The sequence below is a fragment of the Euprymna scolopes genome, chromosome 6, assembly GCF_053919585.1.
Source record: "Euprymna scolopes isolate OS-2025 chromosome 6, ASM5391958v1, whole genome shotgun sequence".
Classification (NCBI taxonomy): domain Eukaryota; kingdom Metazoa; phylum Mollusca; class Cephalopoda; order Sepiida; family Sepiolidae; genus Euprymna; species Euprymna scolopes.
The window spans coordinates 119,915,600-119,940,512 of record NC_136487.1 but is presented as its reverse complement, the minus strand read 5'-3'; the positions used below and the strand labels follow the sequence as shown (position 1 = coordinate 119,940,512).

At 35.3% G+C, this 24,913-nt stretch overlaps 1 long non-coding RNA gene across 1 annotated transcript in view; it reads right to left on the bottom strand.

The window, feature by feature from the left end:
* Positions 1-17,456, bottom strand: part of LOC145277916 (uncharacterized) — a 106,214-nt gene extending 88,758 nt beyond the window's left edge. The window contains exon 1 of the long non-coding RNA XR_013868246.1: positions 17,329-17,456. This is a non-coding gene — a long non-coding RNA (uncharacterized LOC145277916). The remainder of the gene's footprint in view (positions 1-17,328) is intronic.
* Between the last annotated feature and the right edge of the window lie 7,457 nt (positions 17,457-24,913).

Sequence of the window (24,913 nt, the reverse complement as noted above, 5' to 3'; positions counted from 1 at the left end):
AATATGATAAAATGAAAACAAATTGATAACGATCGTCAAACAAATGAAGACTTAGTCTTTTTAAAACTTTTAAAATCAAATTAGATTATTTTAAAATCAAATTAGATTATTTTAAAATCAAATTAGATTATTTTAAAATCAAATTAGATTAGTTTAAAATCAACAAAAAGGCGAGCTGCCAAGAGTTACTTCCCTTTAACTGTCAATCTCAAATTTAATTTGTTGTAATTATAATTTATTAATTTATTCCTTCACGGAAATCAGTGTCTACCAAGAGTGTATTTGCTCAGGGGAGAAGGAGGGCTGGGGCTCTGAGAGATCAACCACCAACATAGGGCAACAATAGTGAGCACAGGTCAGTATCTGAGAAGCTCCCAGAACCACACCCTCTCAATAGTATATGAACATCAAGAGACAAGAGCCAGCAGAACAACATCAGTCATCCAAACATTTTGGTCAGGGCTGTCTCACAGATGAGGCTGAAACACTAAACAAGCCTGCCACAGAAATGTTTTGATCCTTGGCTCTGCCTGCCACAGTTACACAGATACTACACTATGATCACAGCCAAAGTGTAATGTTGTGACCCTTTGGCTGTGATCATAGCGTAGTATCTGCGTTATCTGTGGCAAGGGTCAAAACATTATTATTACTATTATTATTATTATTATTATTATTAATTGATTCGAGCGATGGCAGGTCGCTGGATCGATTATTATGATAATAATAATGTTTTGACCCTTGTCCCTGCCTACCACAGTTAACACAGATACTACGCTATGATCACAGCCAAAGGGTCACAACATTACAGAAATAGCAAGAAAGAGCCAACAGAAATATACCGAGACCTTCCAAAAAAGGAACCTTGAAGAGTGGGACCAACATCAGCGTACAAAGTATTTTCTGGGGGAATTCTCCCAGGAATACATAAACAAAGAAGGTTCCTTGGACTGGCTCAAGAGGAGTGCCCTCCACCACGATCAGAAAAGGGTTATAATGGCTGCTCAAAACCAAGTATTGATGACCAATGAATTCAAGAAGATGGCAGGGATCAGTAATGACAACAAATGCAGGTTCTGCCACACGGAATTGGAAAGTGTGAGTTATCTGGTATCAAGTTGCAAGGTTCTATTAGGGGACGGTTACTACACAGCGAGACATGATGGAGTATGTAAGTACCTCCACAGGGCCATCTGTAAAAAATTAAACATCCAGTGTAGCAGCAAGTCCTGGGAACATCAACCTGAAAGAACAGTTGAAAATGACTTATCTACCATACATTACGACCATGTAATCGCTACAGCCACCTACCTTGAAAATGCTGCTGTCAAACCTGACAAAGTTATATGGAATAAGTCAGAAAGAGTGACAACCTTGGTTGAAGTGAGTGTCCCTAATGATGATGGTCTAAACAGAGCTGAAAGGGAGAAACAGACCAAATATCAAGGTCTCGTGTTTGATATGAAAAGAAACTGGAATCTTAGAGAGATATCAATCATACCAGTTATCATACCAGGGCTTATGAAGAAGAACCTGAAGTCCCACCAAACTAATATTCCTGGTGAACCAAGTGTAAAAGAGACCCAGACAATTGCACTTAAGGGAACAACAAGGATACTAAAAAGAGCTCTCGGCTGGTTTCAATAAAAAGCAGGGCAATGTTGGTAGCTGGTTTGGCTGTCCCATACCTAATGTTACAATCTTCAAAGTAGGAAAAAAAAAAATTGAAAATGATGGCGAAAACATTTATGCTTCATCTGTGTTTTCACTAATATTTATATAAAATCATATAATAACAACAGTAATTTAATTTTTCATGTATAAATTATTATCATTTTATGATCAGATAAAAAATACTTAGCATTGACTTTCTGGTGCTTCTTCGGTATTAGACTGAAAATCGAATATCAAAATATTGATTTTCAGTTTAAACCAATGATTTCTACTTAACTGTCATGTCGAAATTAGTAAAATATCCCCAAATTATGAAAAACGATGTAGTAGAAAATTAATTAATAAGGAAAATAGATTTCCAAACGATGAGTTACTTAAAGTTTACCAGATTGGCCGTTATGAAGCCAAATTTCGTAAAGTTGGCCTTTTTTTGAAGCAGTTTGGCCTTCAAAAATTGTATTTGACCCTTTTTTTTATTTAATTTGGCTTTACATTTAAATTTATATACAAAACTAATCCCTCATTCTAAATTTTGAATTAATTGTCTTTTTCCAATATATAATCGTCTTAAAAAAAGAAGAATATTATTTTTGGGGAAGTGGGATTTAGCTGAAGATACTCAGCCACAAAATTATGAACAACTATTTAAATATAACATTTTCGAATATTATAAAATAAATACGTATTAGATACGTTTGAAGTCAAAACAACGCATGATTACAAAATAAACAGATATTTATTTTGTTTGAAATTTATATTGAAATTTATATTGAAATTTATATTGAAATTTAGAAATATATTTCGAAGATACACTTCATCATCAGTATGTTTTCTTTTTCTTTTTGCCATGTTGTTGTTGGAGCATAGAATCAGTAGAAGTCCGTTTGTTGTTTTTACGGTAATCTTTTCAAATGTCGAAATGGTCCGTTGGTCACATGGAATTCACATTGGAGTTTGTGTTCTAGCGCCTCTATCAAGAAACACAAACCCTAATGTGAATTCCACAATTTACAATTTGCTGATTTCTTTCTGTCCTCTGATGAGAAGAATAACAAGAATAGCATTCTTTGAAACTCCGCAGAATAAGGACTTTGTAAATTGTTTTTTAAGGTATTTGTTTTTGGGGTATTTGTTTTTTAAGGTATTTGAAATTTACAATTAAATTTATTGTTCGACTTATCAAACAATAAATTTGATTGTAAATTTCAACTCACGGTTTTAATTTCTTTTCTCTTATAACAAGCTCTACTCTGTATTGTGTGTGTATTGAGCTTTTTTATTTGATTGGGATTAAAATATCTATATATAAATACTTGTTATTTATATTAGATCGAAGTTTACCATTGCTTATATCAAATAAACACCGCATCTCCTTTGATTCCATTATATACTAGTAGTTCAGCCCGGCTTTGCTCGGGCCCAATGTACTGTTCATAACTTGCCCTACGTGTGAATACAATTCATGTAAGATTTCAAATGTTTAGACCAAAATTTGTCTAAGTAATTTCGTAGAGACAACAGAGGTCAATTTTTTTAACTTTGAACCCAATTTTGACCCCTTAACATTTATTATTTTGTCTCAAATCAAAATACAAAGTTTTACCCATGTCCAAGTTACCTACATCTAAAATTTCAAGTCTTTACACCCAAAATTGGTGGAGGAATTTGGTAGAATCTGCAAAGATCAACTCTTTCAACTTTCACCATTTGGTAGTCAAATTTTCGCCCCCAAACTGATTTAAATGCTTGCTGCATGTCTGAATACCCGTTATGTATAAATTTCAAATGTTTAGACCCAAAATTGGCTGAGTAGTTTGCTAGACACCGCAAAGGTCAAATCTTTTGAACTTTGACCCTCTGGCAGCTCAAATTTTCCACCCAAACCGATTAAAAAGCTTGCTCTATCTTTGAATACATTTTATGTAAAATTTCAAATGTTTAGACCAGAAATTAGCTGAGTAATTATTCAGAGATAGGGCAAGCTTTTTAATTGGTTTGGGTCGAAAATTTGAGCTACAAATATATAAATCTATGTATGTATGTTTGCATGTCTGCCTAAAACTTTTGACAGAGGCGACGGATTTTCACAAGATCAGTATCATTTTGAAGTTCGACCCTTCAGACAAAAAATACTGAAAAATTGGCTAAAAACATTAATTTCTTTACTCTCAACTGGGCACTTTTCTACAGGGAGCGGTTGCTTTTTTCGCCGATATTTTCGAAAGTCATCCCCTCTTTTCGATTGTCTAGCCTTAATTTAAACCTACCTCACTTCCGGTTTGGCGATGGTCGTAACAGCAAAGACGTCACGTTTTTTTCATGTTCTTTTCCTCCTTCGTGGTACGGGTTCGAACCTGCCTTCCTACTACCACTTTTTTTTTTTTTTTTTTTTTTTTGCTCAATACACACCTCCAAACACCCGGGCAACGCCGAGCTGAAATTCTAGTACTATATATATATATATATATATATATATATATATATATATATATATATATATATATATATGTGTGTGTGTGTGTGTGTGTGTGTGTGTGTGTGTGTACGATGGGCGCTTCAAAAGTAATGCTGCCTATTATTTTTATTCTGCTCGAGAGGATTGCAAATTGTTTTGTTATGCATTCATTCATCATCTGAAAGTTTCATCTCTCGGTTGCAGATATGGACAGCATAAGACTCCAGGAAAGCAAGCCTGTTATGCACGTGCATCAGAAGCTTCATTGCATAATTGAATTCCTGACAAAAGTGCATTGAGAATGATGTTGACTAAGTAGAAAAATTAATATGTAGAGTGATGGTGTTTCTGAAGAGAGGAGAAAGTTTCTATGGAATATTAAATCCACAAGCAGTCCCAAGTGACATGTATATCCTGTCCAAAGCACATGACGTCATTAGGTTTTGCAGTTCTTGCAGAGAGGTGTCAACATTCTTCCACATTCAGTGCCTGGTACTCCTAAATGATCACCAAACTTGTTCTCTTACATGGAACAACAACAAAAAAAAAAAACAAAAAAGAAAAAACACAAAAAAAAATACACACACACAAAAAAAAAGAAAACAAGAACTATTTGATTCTTCAACTTCAGCTAACATGATCACGTGAAGAAAAGAGAAAAAAAAACGACCGACATGTCTGTGCTGACATCAACCATAACAGATACCACATAAAATGGTCGTAAGCAGTCAAAAAGGATGGAAAGACTAAGGAAAAAATACCAACCAGACATCCACTGGATGAGTGTGAGAGTTATGGAATCCATGGGAGACTTATTGTCACTCAAATGGTCGTTTTTTAATGTTGTATTATTATCATAAAAGAGGGCCGTTGTGTGATCGTCTAATGTTCTGTCTATTTGTGATATATTCATATCTAATTGTTCATATGCAGCTGTGTGTGTGTGTGTGTGTGTGTGTGTGTGTGTGTGTGTGTGTGTGTGTGTGTGTGTGTGTGTGGTACATGTATTTTGGACATACTTAACTTCATGCGTCGTTGATTGTGTCCATCTGGAATTCATTTCGTTCTTGGAGGGGAGACCGGAAACGTGTTTTGGACGAATATCCATTCACTCCAAGACGATGAATTGGTTTTATATAGTTTTTATTCACCTTCCAGATGTCGATTGCAGAAGAATGGAAAGTAAATGTCTTTGCTTACATGGTTCTTCCAAAGTCTTATTTTCACACACATCACCGCCCCCTCCCCTTCACTGGGGTAGGGGACGACCTGTTAATCCGTCTGTTCTTCTCTACGTCCAAACCCACTGACTCCAGCTAACATGATCACGTGATTCACACACAGACCCGATCAGCTGACCCTCACTTCCGGTAAAACGTGTCTACAATATGATTTAACATATTTCTTTCTTATTTTCGATCTATTTCCTAACATTGAGTCCAATGTAAACAAATTCTTTTTTAGCCGTTCTCTTAAAATAATTAATTTCTACACAATTTCAACCATCAGAAATCATCATGGTGTTGTCTCACCTGACATCCATTAACCCTTGAATGGTCATTGGGCCTTGATAAACAGTGACTATAGTAAAAAAAATCTAGAGAAGACCAATGGTCGTTGCTAGTGAAAATTCAACTCTTGCGATAACATAGAACGATTTGCGCTGATTATCAAAAGAGGTGGAAAAATGGCTAGAAATTTGAGGAGATTTATTGTCACTCAGACTCCAGGAGAATACCACTAGTTATTGACACTAAGCAAGCACTGATAACGACTTGTATGAAAACTCCTAGTGAGTAAATAATAACAATCTCTACTATTATATAAAACAAACGTTGTCTGCGTGTGTGTGAGTTTATTTCCTATGGTTGATAACGCCCGGTCGCCTTTTATGAAATTTCACATGAAGATACTTTATATGCCTGGCAGTGTTTTTAGATAGGTTTTATGTCGGAATGTCTTTGATAAGTATCGGAAATCAAAATCTCTTGGCCTTGATAATGTGGTGATGCCTATGTAAAAAAAAAAAAAAAAAAAAGGACTTCAGGTTCTTCTTCATAAGTTTTGTGGCATCTATAATAACCAGTATGATTGATATCTCCCTAAGATTCCAGTTTCTTTTCATATCATACATGAGACCTTGCTGTGATTAAACAGGCCTGTTGAAAGAGAAAAATGTTCATGTGTTGAAGTTATGATTCATAGCTATGATGGATTATTTGTTGCCTAAAAGTTATTAGTAGAAGCGTGCGTTACGAATTAGATTAGACACAGTTCTGCAAGATGAGAAGGAGAGTTCATGTGTGTACCGCATACGGAGATAGACATGTTGGCTTGTTTGTATTTTTTTTTTTTTTTTTTACATAGGCATCACCACATTATCAAGGCCAAGAGGCCACTCAAGGATAAGGGTTAAAGAGTGTACAGTAGAAATTGGACAATATAGTAATCATTAGTAATGAAAATTTGGTAAATTTGATAACTTATATGGAACGGCTCATCAAGAACTTATTTATGTTAGACTTGAAGACAACCATATTGTAGTCAGCCGGAAAGCAGGAAGACAATTCCACAGGCGTGCAGTTCTAAGAAAGAAGCTTTGTTCATGGAATCTACGTTTAGGTTTAGGCACAGATAAAGAGTGGGGGGAATTATTGATAGTGTTTACAGCTAGACGAGTGTTTCTTGTGAAAGTTTGGTGAGGGGGGACTATAGACTGAAGCTCAGTCGAACACTTTCCATGAAAATAACGATAAAGCAGAGACAAACTCACAACATCTCTTCTGTGAGATAGAGGCTGCAGGGAAGAGAAAAGGACATCTCCTACGAGGCTACGAAGTCTATTTTGAACTCTATCAAGGCAGGGCAAGTCCTTTCTAGCAACTCCTGCCCAGATGTGGCAACAGTAATCCATCCTTGGACGTACCTGGCTCTTATATAGATAGAGAATTGCATCAGCAGTGAGATATCTACCGGATCGATAGAAAGATCCCACCATTTTTCCAGCGGCCTTGGCAACAGATTTGATGTTCGTGTTCCATTTAAGATCAGGAGTAATGGTCAAGCCCAGAAGTTTGTCAAAACTTGAGGCCTCTTAAAGACGAGAGCCATTCATTTCAATTGATGCCAGATGTGGATCAGAATGTTGATGATGTAAAGAGAGAAGCTTGGTTTTAGATGCATTAAAAGTAACCAGCCACTCCTTTCCCCATTGTACTACGTGCTCAAGATCAGAGGAGAGAGAATTGGAGAGAACTTGGTCGTTTACTGTCTTAGATGTGCTACCATAAATGGTAGTGTTGTCAGCATAAATGTCTACAAATGATGTAAGGATGTGATTTGGAAGATCATTAATGTAGATCAGGAAAAGAGTTGGGCCCAGGATGGACCCCTGAGGGACACCGGCATTAATACTGTGAGCTTCTGATTTTTGCCCATCACCTACTACTCTTATGAACCTATCAGAAAGAAATGATTTAATAATTGAGAAGACATTTCCAGCTATACCATAGCTACAGATCTTATGAAGTAAACCTTTATGCCATACCCTATCAAAGGCCTTAGATATCTCAAGAGCAATTGCTCTAGAAAGGTTTCCTCCGTCGAGAGATTTGCTAATCCTATGAGATATAGCTGTAAGCACATCTGCTGTAGATCTAGTAGAACGGAAACCATATTGAGTGTCACTAAGAAGGTTATTTTTGCTGAGATGGTTGATTACTTCTCTATTTAACACAGATTCCAGCAACTTACTCATGACGCACACAAGACTTATTGGCCTGTACTGAGAGGGGGATGAGCGATCACCTGAATTCTTAAATACAGGGCATACTGATGAAATTTTCCAAGGAGATGGGAAACTATTCTCCTTAAGACAACGTTTAAACAGTTTTGTAAGTATGGGCGCTAGTTCAGGTTGAAGTTTTTTGAGTACTATAATTGGAATACCGTCAGGGCCGGTTGCTTTACTGGAATCAAGGTTTTGATTAGCTTGGCAACATCACGTACAGATATACGTATATCACATAGCGTGTTTTCTGATACAGGAGGAAATATTGGGGGTTGGCGGCCTTGGTCGCAAAGGGTAGAATTAGTTGCAAAGTTCTTGACAAAAAGTTTGGCTTTGTCTGATGCTGACGAGATTACCTCAGGTCCATTGACAATAGTTGGGATGGAGCACACGCTTCTGTTCAGGATTCTGTTTGCTATTTGCCAAAACTGGTGGGAACCAAGCCGCTGCTCAGCTACTTTGGACTTAACGGATTGAGCATACAACTCTCTTGCGTTCTTTATTACTTTCTTACAATGGTTGCTGGCAGTCCTGAAAGCGGCTTTAGTTTCCAGACATCTATTACGTTGAAAGCAGTGGAAAAAGTGATTTCTGTGCGCAATGGCAGCAGCACATTCTGGAGAGAACCATGGCTGGCTGTTAGGTTTTTGCTGAAACTTTTTCGAGGGTATGAAACGGCCTATACCTACAATTAACCATTCCGTCAGGTCTGATACTATAGAGGACACATCCTTTTTAAACATGGAATGCAGAGGTAGATCAGATATAAATGTACGGAAGCTATCCCAGTCAGCCTTAGTGTATTGATATACTGTATGATGGAGAGGTACGTCTGGGGACTTATTACATTTCATTTTTATCTTAATTGATACAACAGAGTGGTCGGAAGATCCAAGAGGCGACAGAACAGAAACTGAACATAGTTCAGGGCAAGTTTTGAGAAAAAGGTCTAGTAGGCTCGCATACTGGCCGTCATTGTTGGGCACACGGGTGGGTTCCTGAACAGTCTGAGTGAGGTCATAGGCAATGGAGAAATCATGACAGAACCTCCCCTCATCATCGATCTTGTTTGAGTGGGTCAACCATTCGACGTTGTGAACATTGAAGTCTCCACATACGTGAATGTTAGCTGAAGGATAAGCAGATAGGACTTGGTCAATTTTCTCAGATATGCTTTTAAAGATAGTTGTGGGGGCGATAGAGAGTAAATATAAATGCAGTAGTGTGAGCTAAAACAACCCAGAAGCACATATAGGGTAAGTTAGGATCTTCCCTGGAGATGTCCCTACCACATGGAAAGCTATCTTTAATATAGGCACATATTCCATGCCCATGGCGATCTTGGGGGTCAGATTTAGAAGTTAAGTTAGAGTATCCTTTAATTGCGAACTCTTCTAGGGAAATAGTCTGTCCAATGCCAGTTTCACTTAAAAATAAAAGGTCTGGTTTAGTCTCCTGTAATTGGGTTTCAACCTCTGGATGGTTAGAACGTAGACCCCTGATGTTGGAGAAGGAGACATGGTAGTAGAGGTCTACGTTGGAAGTTGGAGAACCAGGTTTAATCGTGTATTTTTTCTTGAAACTTGTCATGATGAAATTTTGGAATTTGTGGACTAGATCGTCAGATTTACTTGGAGCAGGACAAAGAGGGGAAACTAAGAGAGAAAAAGAAATGAAGAATTTTTTTTTTATTTGTAGCTAATGATAAGGTAAAGCCGTAACAATTACCCACTAGTATGGCATCGAGAGGCCCCACCAGAAGCTACTGCATGGTCCAGAATCCGTTCACCAAATGGCAATACAGCAGCCCCAGTACTTTGCACCTGCTAATAGGACAGCCTCCTTAGTGGTTAATCCAAGGTTCGGGTCCTTGACTATCAGGCGGATAACGTCAGCCCAGACAAAACGTTTACCTCCAGCACCCTTACTAGTGACATGGCTACAAGGATAGACATAGAACAGAAAATTTCCGCCATCTCTGCCAACTGTTCGCGCAAAATACTGCCAACCTAGAAAACAGCTTTTTCTTCTCCCTTTGTCAGAAAAATCATTCATTAAAAAATGAGGACTGAGGGACAAATAAGAAGAAGCGAGAGTAACAGGAGCTGCTGATAACGCATCCACAATGCGTTTTCTACTCTCCATTAAAAAAAAAAAAATATTATTAAGTATTCTACTTAATAAAAGTCCAACAGACGTGTTTAAGGGAAAGTATGGTGATAGATTCCCCTCTCACGAACTAAAAATGAGTACAATTTCGTAATCTATTTTTGCAATCAACTCGGTAGATAAATAAACATTTATGGACGAGAAAAAAAGCTAGCATTTAATAAAACAGAAATACATAAATTAAATACTGAAATAAAATGTAGTTATTAATATTTGAATCTAAAAATAAAAAGTACGATTAATATTGAAATCACTTATCTCAACAAAAACACTTCCGTCTCCAAAATGCAAACTGTAGTGAAGAATTTAAGTTTTAACAGCGTTCAAAAGATTTTTTTTTAAATTAACCGTTAAAAGAAAAGCGTGATTTTATTCTGAACTTTAGCTAGTCACGTTTTAAGAAACTTACGATATAAAAGAAAAGCAGAAGGGGTGGGGACTGAAAAGGATAATATAATGGATTGAGTCTATACAATATTTAAGATCAACTCTGTAGATAAATAAACATTTATGGACGAGAAAAAAGCTAGCATTTAATAAAACAGAAATACATAAATTAAATACTGAAATAAAATGTAGTTATTAATATTTGAATCTAAAAATAAAAAGTACGATTAATATTGAAATCACTTATCTCAACAAAAACACTTCCGTCTCTAAAATGCAACCTGTAGTGAAGAATTTAAGTTTTAATAGTTTGTATGCCATCATAGTCGAACCCCGAGCCTATAAGATGAGTGTTGCCTTGTTGAGTCCTAAGAGAGAAGTTAGGGGTGGGGCGATAGATCCATTCCATGTGGAGTTGTTGTCAGTCTAAGATCTAGGAAGAAAGAGAGAGAGAGAGAGAGAAAGAGAGAGAGAGAGAGAGAGAGAGAGAGAGAGAGAGAGTGTTGCACATTTAATCTTTTATAAACTCGGTCACATGACCGAGAGCTGGTTTCTGATTGGACAAGCTAGGAAGGAAGTGTATTTCTAAATCTCCAGCCTCGAGAATTCGCTCCTGCTTGTGTTTGATATAATTTTCATCTGCTACAATCTCCTGTGGTGTACGGCTGTTCAAATACAACACCTGAATCACTGCAAGACACTCAAAAGCCCCAATTTCACTCTTGACTCAATTCTAACACTTATAAATCAGAAATCACTTTAAGCTAAGAGATGTAATTTACCACATAACCTACAGAGATATAAATCATTGCGCATACAAAATTTCAGGTAAATCAGACAACTGGAATGGATCGTAAAATACGCTTAAGTATAATATTTTAATTTATGCAGATTTTGTATTTATTATTATAGAGCCAATTCTCTTTTGATTATTATGATCACTAGAAGATGCATCCACGTTGCCTGGTATTAAATGTAACGTTAAATTCCTTTAAAAAAATGAAGTAAAGAAAATGGAAAGAAACTGAAACATGCGAGTATTATATTTTTTCTAAACAGTTTACTTCTTGTAAGTAAAAAAGAAAAAAATACTCGAGCTGAGATCGAAACCCCAAGCATAAAGATAGTGGGTCAAGTATGATAACTATTTGGCCAGCTGGTACGATCTCTAAAAAGTGTTTTCAAACCTCGTAAAACAATTGACAAACAGACAAAAATCCGATGGCCTCCCCTACCCCGTACCAATTTTTCAATTTTTATTCTGTAGCAGCCCTTTTTTCGGATGAAAACCGATTAAAACGTTTTTCCCTACATGCCTGAATACCCTATATACAAAGTTTCAAGTCTGTAGTTCAGAAATTCGTTGAGTATATACAGTACCGCCAAAAAGAAAGTCCACACTTGTCATTTTCAAAAATCGCAAATTTAAGCTAAATTGCATGTAACTGTTTAAACAACTTATACCTCATTTAATTCACATTTTATTCCTCTATAATTTTACCTGTGCATATTTGACTTTTAATTGAAGTATCCTTGTGTTCACGTCAATTTAAAAAATTAACTTCAAATCGAGAAGGCAAAAAGAAACTCCCCACAATGGAAAATTGTTATTTAAATGTTACTTTGGAACATTAATTCAACACAAATACAACAGAAACACAATAAACTAGTTATTATTTAGTAGTATAGCCCTTGTACAATTTGACAGCCTGCAAATTTTTTGGAATTCTCTTGAATTAGCCTGCGGCAATACTCCAGTGAAAGGGCATCCCACTTCTCTTTAATTTTGTCTAAAGTTCTTCCAAATTTTACATTTTATCATTGTGTAGTCTTTGCTTGATGTAATGCCATACGTTTTCGATAAAATTGAGATCTAAGAGATTGTGCAGGTCAATCCAAACACAGAATGTAAAGCTCTTTAAGGAACCTCTTGACATTACCAGCTGTGTGAATGGGAGCATTATTCTGCATGAAGATAGGATTATCATCCAAATTCCGACCAAAGTAGGGTAGAAAATGCTCAGTCAACATATTAATGTACTTGGTCGAATTAATTCGACCTTGCAAGCAGACTATAGGCCCTGGACCATTGGCACTAGTAACGCTCCACCCCAAAACTGAACCTCCCCCACCTTGCAGCATTGAAACTATGCACCTAGGATTACATTTTTTGTCCTTCCTTTGACGGACATACTGGCTACCATCACTGCCTAGCCTATTGAACTTGCTTTCATCGCTAAAATCACTTTTGACCAATGCAAAGAGTCATGATCTTCAGACCAGATAGTGCTTTTTGTTCTTTACAGAAATCATTGACTTGTGTCTTTTAAATTCCTTCAATCTGTTCTTAACTATAGAGAGAACTTTTTAACAAGATTACACTGTTATTGGATTTGGGGAGCCGTTTCAAATCTGTTTCTGATGTTGCAGATCTTGAAAGCATTTTCTTCCTTGTAAGAAGTAACTCTAGGATTTAGGGGCATCACGGACACTGTCAGTGTTTTGGTGTATTTGTACAGTCATTCGTACCGTTTTCTCATCACATTTCAATATTTCAATCTGTGGCCGATTTCTTGATTGGATAAACCAGAAAGTTGGGAATGAATGAGCTCCTGACGACTACTAAGAGAGATTTGAGGGATATGGACTAAATGTTATGTTGTATAACCTAGAACCAACAACAATTACGATTAGAGATACTAACAGGTGGATATTTTAAGCTGGTTTTTAGCTCATTTGTTGCTGCAGAGTTTCTTTTTGCTTTCTCGATTTGAAGCTAATTTATTTTTTAAATTGACGTGAACACTAGGATATTTCAGTTCAAAGTCAAATATGAACATTAAATTATAAAGGAATAAAGGGCGAATAAAATGAGTTATAATTTGTTTAAACAGTTACATTCAATTTAGCTTAAATTTGTGGTTTAAAAAAAATGACAAGTGCGGACTTTCTTTCTGACGGAACTATAGGTTGAGAAGTGTCCTCACACACACACACACACACACACACACTACACACATTCTTACTTTTATATATATACTAATAATTCAGACCAGCTTTGCTCGGGCCCTATGTACTGTTCATAACTTTATGTGCATATATATATATATATATATATATATATATATATATATATATATATATATATATATATATATATATATATAAGTTTGACTCAGGTCCAGGTAACCTACATCTAAAATTTCAAGCGTTTAGACCCAAAATTGGTGGGGAAGTTTGGTAGAGTTTGCAAAGGTCAACTCTTTCAACTTTGATCTCTTGGCAGCCAAAATTTCACCCAAAAACTGATTAAAAAGCTTGCTGCATGCCTGAATATGCTTTATGTAAAATTTCAAATGTTTAGACCCAAAATTGGCTGAATAATTTTCTAGAGACCGCAAAGGTCAACTCTTTTGAACTTTGACCCCATAGCAGCTAAATGTTTGGTCAAAAACCGATTAAAAATCGTGCCCTATGTCTGAATACACTGTATGTAAAATTTCAAATGTTTAGACCAAAAATTGTCTGAGTAATTTGGTAGAAAACGCAGAGTTAAAGTTTTTTTAAAAACTTTGACTCCAATTTTGACCTCTTAACATTTATTGTTTTGGACTCAAATCAAATTAAATTGTTTGATCCATGTCCAAGTAACAAACATCTAAAATTTCAAGTGTTTAGACCAAAATTTGCGGAGGAGTTTGGTAAGGTTTTCAAAGGTCAAATTGTTGAACTTTGACCTCTTGACAGCCAAGTTTCTGGTCGAAAACTGATTAAAAAGATTTTCCCAAATCTCAATACCTCTTATGTCAAATCTCGAGTCTGTAGACTGAAAATTGACAGAGTAGTTTGGTAGGGAAATGTACACACACAGACGCACATAGGCAGACGATTTCACTTATATATATATATATATATATATATATATATATATATATATATATATATATACTAGCATGCGTGCCTGGCGTTGCCTGGGTGTTTGGAGGTGTGTATTGAGCAAAAAACAAAAAAAGAAAAGTTGTAGCAAGAAGGCAGGCTTGAACCTGTACTGCGAAGGAGGAAAAGAATGGGAAAAAAATGTGACGTCTTCGCCGTTACGACCACCACCAAGCCAGAAGTGACGTAGGTTTAAATTAAGGCTAGACAATTGAAAGGAAGGGATGACTTTCGAAAATATCGTTAAAAAAAGCGGCCCCTCCCTGTAGAAAAGTGCGTAGTTGAGGGTGAAGAAATTAATGTTTTTAGCCAATTTTTCGATATTTGTCATCTGAAGGATCGAGCTTCAAAACTGATCTTGTGAAAATCCGTCGCCTCTGTCGAAAGTTTTAGGCAGACATGCAAACATACATACATAGATTTATATATTTGTAGCTCAAATTTTCGACCCAAACCGATTAAAAAGCTTGTCCTATCTCTGAATGCCCTTTTTGTAAAATTTCAAATGTTTAGACCAGAAATTATCTGAGTAATTTGGTAGAGACCGCAGAGGTAAAATGTTTTTTTAACTTTGATCCCTATTATGACCCCTTAACATTTATTGTTTTGGGCTCAAATCAAGTTACTAAGTTAGATCCATGGCCAAGGAACCTATATCTAAAATTTCAAGTGTTTAGACCCAAAATTGTCGGAGTAGTTTGGTAGAGTTGTCAAAGGTCAAATCGTTGAACTTTGATCCTTTAACAGCCAAATTTCTGGCCGAAACCCACATAGATTTTCCTAAATTTCAGTACCTTGTATATCAAATTTCGAGTCTGTAGACTAAAAATTGACAGAGTTATTGCGTAGGGAAATGTACACAGACACACAGACACTTTCACTTTTATAGATGCAACAAAAATATATACGTATACATAAATATATATGGAAACAATTTTGTGTTTGCTGTAACCTTTTTACGCTAATATTATGCAAGTATAAATCATGTAGAATATCTGCATGAATATAATTACACGTAATAGTTAACTAAAAATGATTATTCCATAAGAAAACCGAAAAAACTAATAGGGAATTAATTAAAATGAATGTTTAAAAGAATATGCAAATTAGATAGACCTTTTGCTAGTGACTGCAATTTCACAACCAATATATAAGAAAATTGTATTTTTTTCAAAATAAATAAAGAAGAGAGTTTTTAATATGAATATCAATACACACAAACGAAACACAAATTTATAGGAGTATATATATATATATATATATATATATATATATATATATATATATAAGAACAAGTACTTATAAAACATGTTAAAAAACACTTTTAAAAAGGAAACACTAAATAAGAGGATCCATGTCCAGAACTATCCCCTTTAGTGTTTCCTTTTTAAAATTAAATATGTTTTTAACTCTTTTTCCAAGTGTTTTTAACATGTTTTATTAACTACTTGTTCTTATTATAAGCTCTATCTTCTATTTGGTTTTATCGAGCTTTTACATCTGGTTGAGATTACTTTATAAATATTAATTCTTTAATATTTATAATTTACTTTAGTTTTGCCATCTTGGATCATTTTGGTAAACTTAACTGTAATTCTTATTTTATATATATATATATATATATATATATATATATATATATATATATATATATATAATACGAGCAAACAATTAATAAAACATGTTAAAAACACTTTGAAATGAGTTAAAAACATATTTAATCTGAAAAGGAAACACTAGATAAGTGGATAGTCCTTAATCCGTGGAGTTTCGAAGAAATACTTTCCTTCTCATCAGAGGGTAGGAATTAGCAAAATGCGGGATCGGATTTTGCATGCAAAAGTATTTGATGAAACAACAAGTAAGTCAAAGATCTTACTTGATAACAAAAAAGTGAAGCAGAGGGAATATGGTGAAGAAAAAGGTGATTACACGTGAATGGATAGTCTGGTGGAAGATAAATAATCCAGTGACAGTAAAATCCAAATATATAACTTCAAGAAAGTTAATTGAATTTCCATTTGCGCAAGTAAAATCCAAGGAAATCTCTCTCTCTCTCTCTCTCTCTCTCTCTCTCTCTCTCTCTCTCTCTCTCTCTCTCTCTCTATATATATATATATATATATATATATATATATATATATATATATATATATATATATATATATACGTTTTATTTTTTATTACCGTTTTTTTTTTCTGTTTAGTTACATTATTGTTTCAGCAACGTGACCGTTTTTTGGCCGTTATGTAGCCTCCTCAGACTTTCCAGAAAATTTCTGGAAAGTCTGAGGAGGCTACATAACGGCCCAAAAAAACGGTCGCGTTGCTGAAACAATAATGTAGCTAAACAGGAAAAAAAACGATATTAAAAAATAAAACGCATATTTGCTCTACAACAGTATTGAGCATTTTCTTCAGGTTTTTATTAATCATCATTTCTACTATATATATATATATATATATATATATATATATATATATATATATATATATATATATATATATATATAGAGAGAGAGAGAGAGAGAGAGAGAGAGAGAGAGAGAGAGATTATCATGCATGTTATGACTTTATTGTGTCTGGGTAAGTTCATTTATTCCTGACATAGGTAAATCAACCATTTGACATGTAACACTGTAATAGAAGCGAAGGAAAGAGAAAGATGATAGAAACTTCGGCATTCGTGCCTTTGTGTTATTCTGGACAATTTTGTCGTTTTCATTTTTGAAGAACTCCTTTCAGAACGGGGGAAGACAAATTCAGAACACCTTTCGACAATATTTTTTTTTCTACTGGATCATTTTTCGTAAGTTTGGGAATTTATACTAATTTCGACATGACATGTAAGTGTATAATAATGCTTCCACCTGAAATGCGTTGGTTTAAAAGATTACCAATCTAGACAAGTACCTACTTTTTTTTTTGGTGGTGTCGGTAGCCGTATCATTGTCATTTTAGTCTGCATTCACATGAGCAGAGGCGACTTGTAGTCTCCATCCAAGCGTGAATAACAAGAAGTCCCTCCTCATTGTTTCTCCTTAGTTTTATTATTTGTTGAATCATCCGCCCCACTTCTTATCTCTCAACCAGCTTTGACATCCTTCTTTAATTTTTAAATAAACTTCCTGAAATAGAACACTTCAGATCCTGAATAAACTACAGAATGTTTGGTAATTCAAAACATTGTTTATAAGTGTTGCTTTTTCCACATTTTACATTTCAGTTGTTTCTTCAAGTATATATATATATATATATATATATATATATATATATATATATATATATATATATATATATAAAAGAACGAAGAATTAAAAAAATATATGTTAAAACACTTTCAGAAGAGTTAAAAAACATATTTAATTTTCAAAAAGGAAACACAAATTAAGTGGATTGTCCTTAATCCGCGAAGTTTCGAAAGAAATACTTTCCTTCTCATCAGAGGGTAGGAATTAACAAAATGCGGAATCGGATTTTGCTTGCAAAGTATTTAATGAAACTACAAGTAAACCACAGATTGGTAAAAGTTAAAAAATAGTAAAGCAGAGGGAATGAGTGAAATAAAGGAAATAAATATATATATATATATATATATATATATATATATATATATATATATATATATATATATATATATATATTAGACATTAAGAGGAGATTATAGATAGATATATAAATTCCCGTTCACATACACCTTTCAAGATAAAGCTAGAACCCAGAACTAGATAGAATCGAGCAATTGCATCGACAACGGACAACGCCAGACCCAAAGTGGGTTTCGATGTACTGCATCTCATCAGTGACGTGCTCCGACATAGGCGCGAACCCAGGTCGTCGCACTCATGAAGTGTGCAATACTGACGACCTAATGATATGGGCCATGGCGCAATCTATTGACTATGCCTCGATTTTTTTTTTTTTTTAATTCTTATATTTTCATCCAGTTCTACATTCTACGATGTGACAAGCAACGCGTCATATACAACTAAGATAGTTACTGCTGGTATGCAGGCGGTAGATATCACATCTACAAACATTAACTGAAATTAGCCGACTCCCCAGACACGATTACGGAACAACCTTATTTGTTGAGGGACATCACGTCCCTACGAAGGATGACCCGCTTTTTCTACATATATTAGACATTAAGAGGAGATTATAGATAGATATATAAATTCCCATTCACATACACCTTTCAAGATAAAGCTAGAACCCAGAACTAGATAGAATCGAGCAATTGCATCGACAACGGACAACGCATGGGTCTGGCGTTGTCCGTTGTCGATGCAATTGCTCGATTCTATCTAGTTCTGGGTTCTAGCTTTATCTTGAAAGGTGTATGTGAACGGGAATTTATATATATATATATATATATATATATATATATATATATATATATATATATATATATATAAGTGACCTTGCCTGTCTGTTTATGTGCAGAACGGTCTTTACCAAACTATTGTGTCAATTTTTGGTCTGCAGACTTGAAACATGATATATAGGGGATTTAGACCTGCAGAACAAAGTGGATTTGTTTTTTAGCTGGGGGAAAAAATAGCCATTAGGTTGGTGCAAAAATAATTTCGTTTTTTGACATTCAACTTATAAAAAAAACAGCATTATTTTTGCACCCACCTAATACTAAGGGGTCAAAACTGAAGAAAAATTGGAACTTGGCAAAAAGCATTACTTCTATGCATGCGAAATATACATTTACACCTTTAACAACGTTATTTTTTAAGCTTTTGTGTGTGCGTGGATTTAACTCAGATGGTAATGAATAATGTTGAATCGCTAAATGTTTTGGTTTCGATTCTAGCTGATTGCACCAAAGTTATATATACAGGGTGACCCCCCCAAAAAAACAAAAAACAAAAGCTAAATGGAGGCCATCTAGAACATATGCTGTAGAATGGAGAAAAAAGGCCAAAGACCCTAGTGTTTTGATGTGATGTTTTGAATATAATAAACTAATTATGACTAAAGTTTCATTTTATTAGGACAGAGCACTAAGAAACGGGGCCTAATTAGAGTTGGGGCCCGTTTTTTGGGTCACCCTGTGTGTGTGTGTGTGTGTGTGTGTGTGTGTGTGTGTGTTTGTATATATATATATATATATATATATATATATATATATATATATATATATATATATATATATATATATATATATAGTAGCTCCCAAAACTAAAGGACAAAATTTTAAAACCGAATATTTGTTAGAAATAACAACTGTGAAAAGCTGAAATTTTGACAACTGGTAGTCGTTATCATCCATAATAACATACTAAAATTTGAGTCATTTGCAAAGGATAGAAAAAGAATTATAACAATGATTTATCTATTTTCAAAATAGGAACGTCCAAAAGTAAGGGACAAAATTGAGAAAAACAATGTAAACAGCGAAAAAACAACAAAAATACATGTAAAATCAATATTTAGTAAATGAGCTCTTTGCTCTCAATGACAGCTGCACATTTTCGATTACAAGAACGAATCAGTTCTTGGCAATCCTTGATACTAATTTTAGACAATTCGTCTTGAAGCTTCACCCACAAATCGTCCGTGTTAGTGGGATTTCTTTCTATAACTTTCACTCCTAAGGTCTTCCAAAGATTTTCTATTGGATTTAAGTCAGGACTTTGCAGTGGCCAATACATTATTTCAAAATCTTACTCGCTAAGGTAACTCATTACCACCTTTGCCTTGTGACATGGGGCATTATCTTACATAAAGGTAGCCCTATCGAAACCTGAATTCTGTATGATTGGCACAACATGATCTTGAACAATGTTTTTATAGATCTGCGCGTTTACACGAGTTTGTAATCGGACAAGAGGCATTGTATCTTGGCTAGAAAACATTTCAAATACCATGACGCTTCCGCCCCAAAACTAGGCAGTTTTCTTAGTACATTTTTCACTTAATCTTTCACCAATACGTCTCTTTACATTGTTTTTTTCCATTATTTTCAAATAAATTTAACTTGCTTTCATCACTGAAAAATACTTTTGCCCAATTTTCAAACTCTAATCTCTCCTTATTCTTCGAACAAACAAGTGGTTTCTTCCCTGGGGTTCGATTAAACAGCCCTATTTCTTGCAGTCGTCTAGAAACAGTCTGTCTTGACACATTAACACATGAGGTACTATTCATAACCCTTTTAATTTCTGTGCAAGACTTAAAACGATCCTTTAATGACATACACTGCATTATTCGATCTTCCCTTGCCGAAGTTTTGCGGGGTCTGCCGGTTATAAAAGCACTAACTATTTTGCCAGTATCATTGTAGGATTTAACAATCCTGCCTACAACACTTTTGGAACGTTTCTCTTTTTCTGAAATCTCTCTAATGGTGTGCTTTTCCTTGTGTAGCTGCACAATAGCTTGTCTCACAGAGTAATTAAGTTTTTTCACCATAGTGCCAGCTGATGCAACGTTTACAAATGACTAAGTAAGACTTATTCTTTAGAGGAAATCAAAAAACTTGAATATAGCATACTGTTTACATTGCTTTTCTCAATTTTGTCACTTTTGGACGTTCTTATTTTGAAAATAAATGAATGTTATAATTCTTTGAGGGACTCCAGCATTAATTCTGTGAAGTTCAGATTTTTGCCCAGCAACCACTACTCTTATTAACCTATCAGAGAGAAAGGATTTAATAATTGAAAAGATGTTTCCAGCTGGAGATTTTGTGGAGCAGCTGTAGATCTAGCAGAACGTAAACCATATTGCATGTCACTGGGGAGGTTATGTTTGCTGAGGTGCTTGACTACTTCTATATTTAACATAGATTCTAGCAACTTACTCATGATCCACAGGAGACTGATTGGTCTGTATTGAGAGGGAGATGAGCGATCACTTAAATTTTTAAATACAGGGTATACTGATGAGGTTTTCTGGGATGTTGGGAAGTATTTCTTCTTATGACAACGCTTAAATAGCTTTGTAAATATGGGAGCTAGTCCTGGTTGAAGCTTTTGAGCACTATAATAGGAATGATGTAAGGAGCTAAAAAAATATTACTTCAATGTAAAAAATTAGCCAATTGTTAGCTGGATAAATTACAGCCCAGAAAACAGGAATTCTTCCCTCTTTGTCAGAAACATCGCCCATGGAATGTAACAAAATAAGGGAAGCAAAAGTTATAAGGCTGCCGAAAGTAATCCCAAAATTAATTTTCTATTCTCCCTAAAATTTGTAAACAAGTCAGCCATTTTATTCTTTTGTTGAATTGTAAATTACCCAACATCCACCCCAACCCAATAAAATAAAAATAAGCAATCACGTTCAAGCAAACAAGTCAGTGATTACCACATTCCAATTCTGGCCCTTTCTGGCAATTTACTTCTGATTCTTGTTTTTCTGAATTTTCCTAGGCAATGCCGTGACACAGATCTCGCTAGAAATATTTTTTGCGATTAAAGAAAAAATACCAAATTACAATGACAAAGTATTTATATTACAAGTATACTGTGCCAATATCATTAGTTGGTTCCATAACCTCGGATGTAACCCAGTTTTTGACCTAAACCGGACGTAGCAGAAGATCTTAAAAATGTCTTAAAAAAATAAGGACACCCTGTAAAACTTGCATAAATATTGTGTAAAATTATGGGATGTTTTTGTTTGAGGCGACAAAATATGCAATTAATGAGGAAATATATTTATGATAACTCTATTTTCTTTAATTCCAGATTTAGCAACTATCGGTTAATTTCAGTTTTCTTTTTACATAGGCATCACCACTTATCAAGGCCAAGAGACCACTCGAGGATAAGGGTTAAGAGTGTACAGTAGTCAATTGGACAATATAGTAATCGTTAGTAATGGAAATTCAGTAAATTTGTTAACTAAAGCGGAATGGCCCATCAAAAGCTTGTTCACGTTGGACTTGAAGACAAGCAGAGTGTAGTCAGCTGGAAAGCAAGAAAAGGGAAGACAGTTCTACAGGTGTGCACTTCTAAGAAGGAAGCTTTGTTCATGGAATCTACGTTTAGGTTTAAGCACAGATAAAGGGTTGGGGGAATTATTGATAGTGTTTTCAGCTAGATGAGTGTTTCTTGTGAAAGTTTGGTGAGGGGGGGACTATAGATTGAAGCTCAGTCGAGCACTTACCATGAAAATAACGATAAAGTAGAGACAAACTCACAACATCTCTTCTGTGAGATAGAGGTTGCAGGGAAGAGAATACTATGAAGTCTATTTTGAACTCTATCAAGGCAGGGCAAGTCCTTTCTAGCAACTTCTGCCCAGATGTGGCAACAGTACTCCATCCTTGGACATACCTGGCTCTTACATAGATAGAGAATTGTATCAGCAGTGAGATATCTACTGGATTGATAGAAGGATCCCACCATTTTTCTAGCGGCCTTGGCAACAGATTTGATGTACATGTTCCATTTCAGATCAGGATTAAAGGTCAAGCCCAGAAGCTTGTCAAAACATGAGGCCTCCCCAAGACGAGAGCCATTCATTTCAATTGATGCCAGATGGGGATCAGAGCGTTGATGATGGAAAGATAAAAGCTTGGTTTTAGATGCATTAAAAGTAACCAGCCACTCCTTTCCCCATTGTACCACGTGCTCAAGATCAGAGGAGAGAGAATCGGAGAGTCGTTTACAGTCTAAGATGTGCTAACATAGATGGTAGTGTCACCAGCAGTTCAACTTGGTTTGGTAATTCATCATGAAAAGATTGACACGAGCAGCGTTTGCAAATTTCAAATAATACGATCAATTTACTGAGAGGAACATTAGATGAACAAATAATTTTATGAAATTGACCTGTCAACTTGCCATCTCGTTCATTTAACCCCGTTAGATTATTTCCTTTGGGAATATGTAAAGTCCCATGTCTGTACTGGTAAACCAGATATAATAGACCACTTGGAAGACAACATTCTATGTGTTATTGCTGAAATACAAGCTAATTTAATGCATAATTTGTGAAAATTGGAACTTTATATTACATATGCCCGAAATTGTATTTACATTATAAATGCCAAAAGTTAATATTTGGAAGAAACCACATATTTGTATAATAAAGATATTTTTCTCTGATGTATTTTAATTCAAAGTTCGCTGGCAGTCTTGGTGTGAATTCACACGTTCCTAATCAGACACCTAGTTGTATACTCATGACGAGTCTGTATTTATGTTCAACACCTTGGCTTGTCATTGGCGCATCAAATTAATTCCCTTCAACATGACATCCAGTTTGGCCAGATTAATATGCTGTGCATCATTCTCAGGTTCTGTGTCTTTTCAATGCTACCCTAGTGGCTAGCGCACTGACATCAACCCATACATTCATTTCCTGGTCGTTCACACACCAATCTCCACAAACTGGATTATTGCATTTCACTGAACCCACAGTCTCGCCCATCATATGCTGGAGTACGGAGTCTGTTACCTTATCATTCCAGCCGTTCATGATCAAACTAGCTCTCCAAACATAGCCATACACATACCGGGAGGTGCCCAATAAGCCTTTCAGAGAAGAATAATACAGTTCATCATGTGACAATATTCGGAACTTCTGGGATTGCGTTTCCTCATTGTGCACTTTTGAGACTGTCAATGCCAGCATGTGTCTGACGTCCCCCAGCCATTCTAGGTCCTTACATTTCAGCCCAAATCAAGCCGTTTCTTTACTTGAGACATAGGCACAATGTCTTCGTCAACAACGATATCATTGATGTAAGTTGATGATGCATGGTCCATAGCTTCTTCTTGTGATAGCACTCTACCGACAATGGTCTTCATGATAAGGGGAGTCAAGTTCAATCCAAACTCCAGACATGTCAGGCAGTATTTCTTCCTATCTCCACAGTCTGATATGGTCACAGGGTTTTGTGGACTCATACTTGGCGATACATTCTTCTGAGGTCCAGCAGCATAACGTTAACCCCCCCTCCCTTTCTGGCATCATTCACATATCATAGCAGCGCAAACATCTGTATTGGCTTTGAATACACCAACATGATGGTCAAGTTTGCAGTACCAACCATACATAACCATACATTTGCCTTATTTTGCTGTATCACAGCCGTCAATGGAATTAATCCCTTGGAAAGTTTGAGTCTTCTTTTGCCAGTGGTTCTCTACATGAACGTTTATTACCATGACTCTCCACACCGTCATCACATGAAAACATTAGTTTGTGAAATCAGGAATCATTTTGAGATTATACTTATTACAGTCGTCACATATACTAAAGACCACAAACTGTTAGGTATTCAAATTAACACAGTAAAATTAATTAATTTTCTATGGAGTCGAAAGAACAAGAAATTGGATAATCAAAAAGCAAGCATTCGATTGAAAGAGAACTTCCATCCTAGATTTATCAAAGCAAGATGATTACCCAAACATATTTTACCTGTTCTACTGTCAAAACTAAAATAAAATGATTAGCAGGGCATTTTAGGAAAGGTCATTTAGAGATGAAACGATAGTTGCTATAAAAAAGCCCGATGGGAATATCAGAAT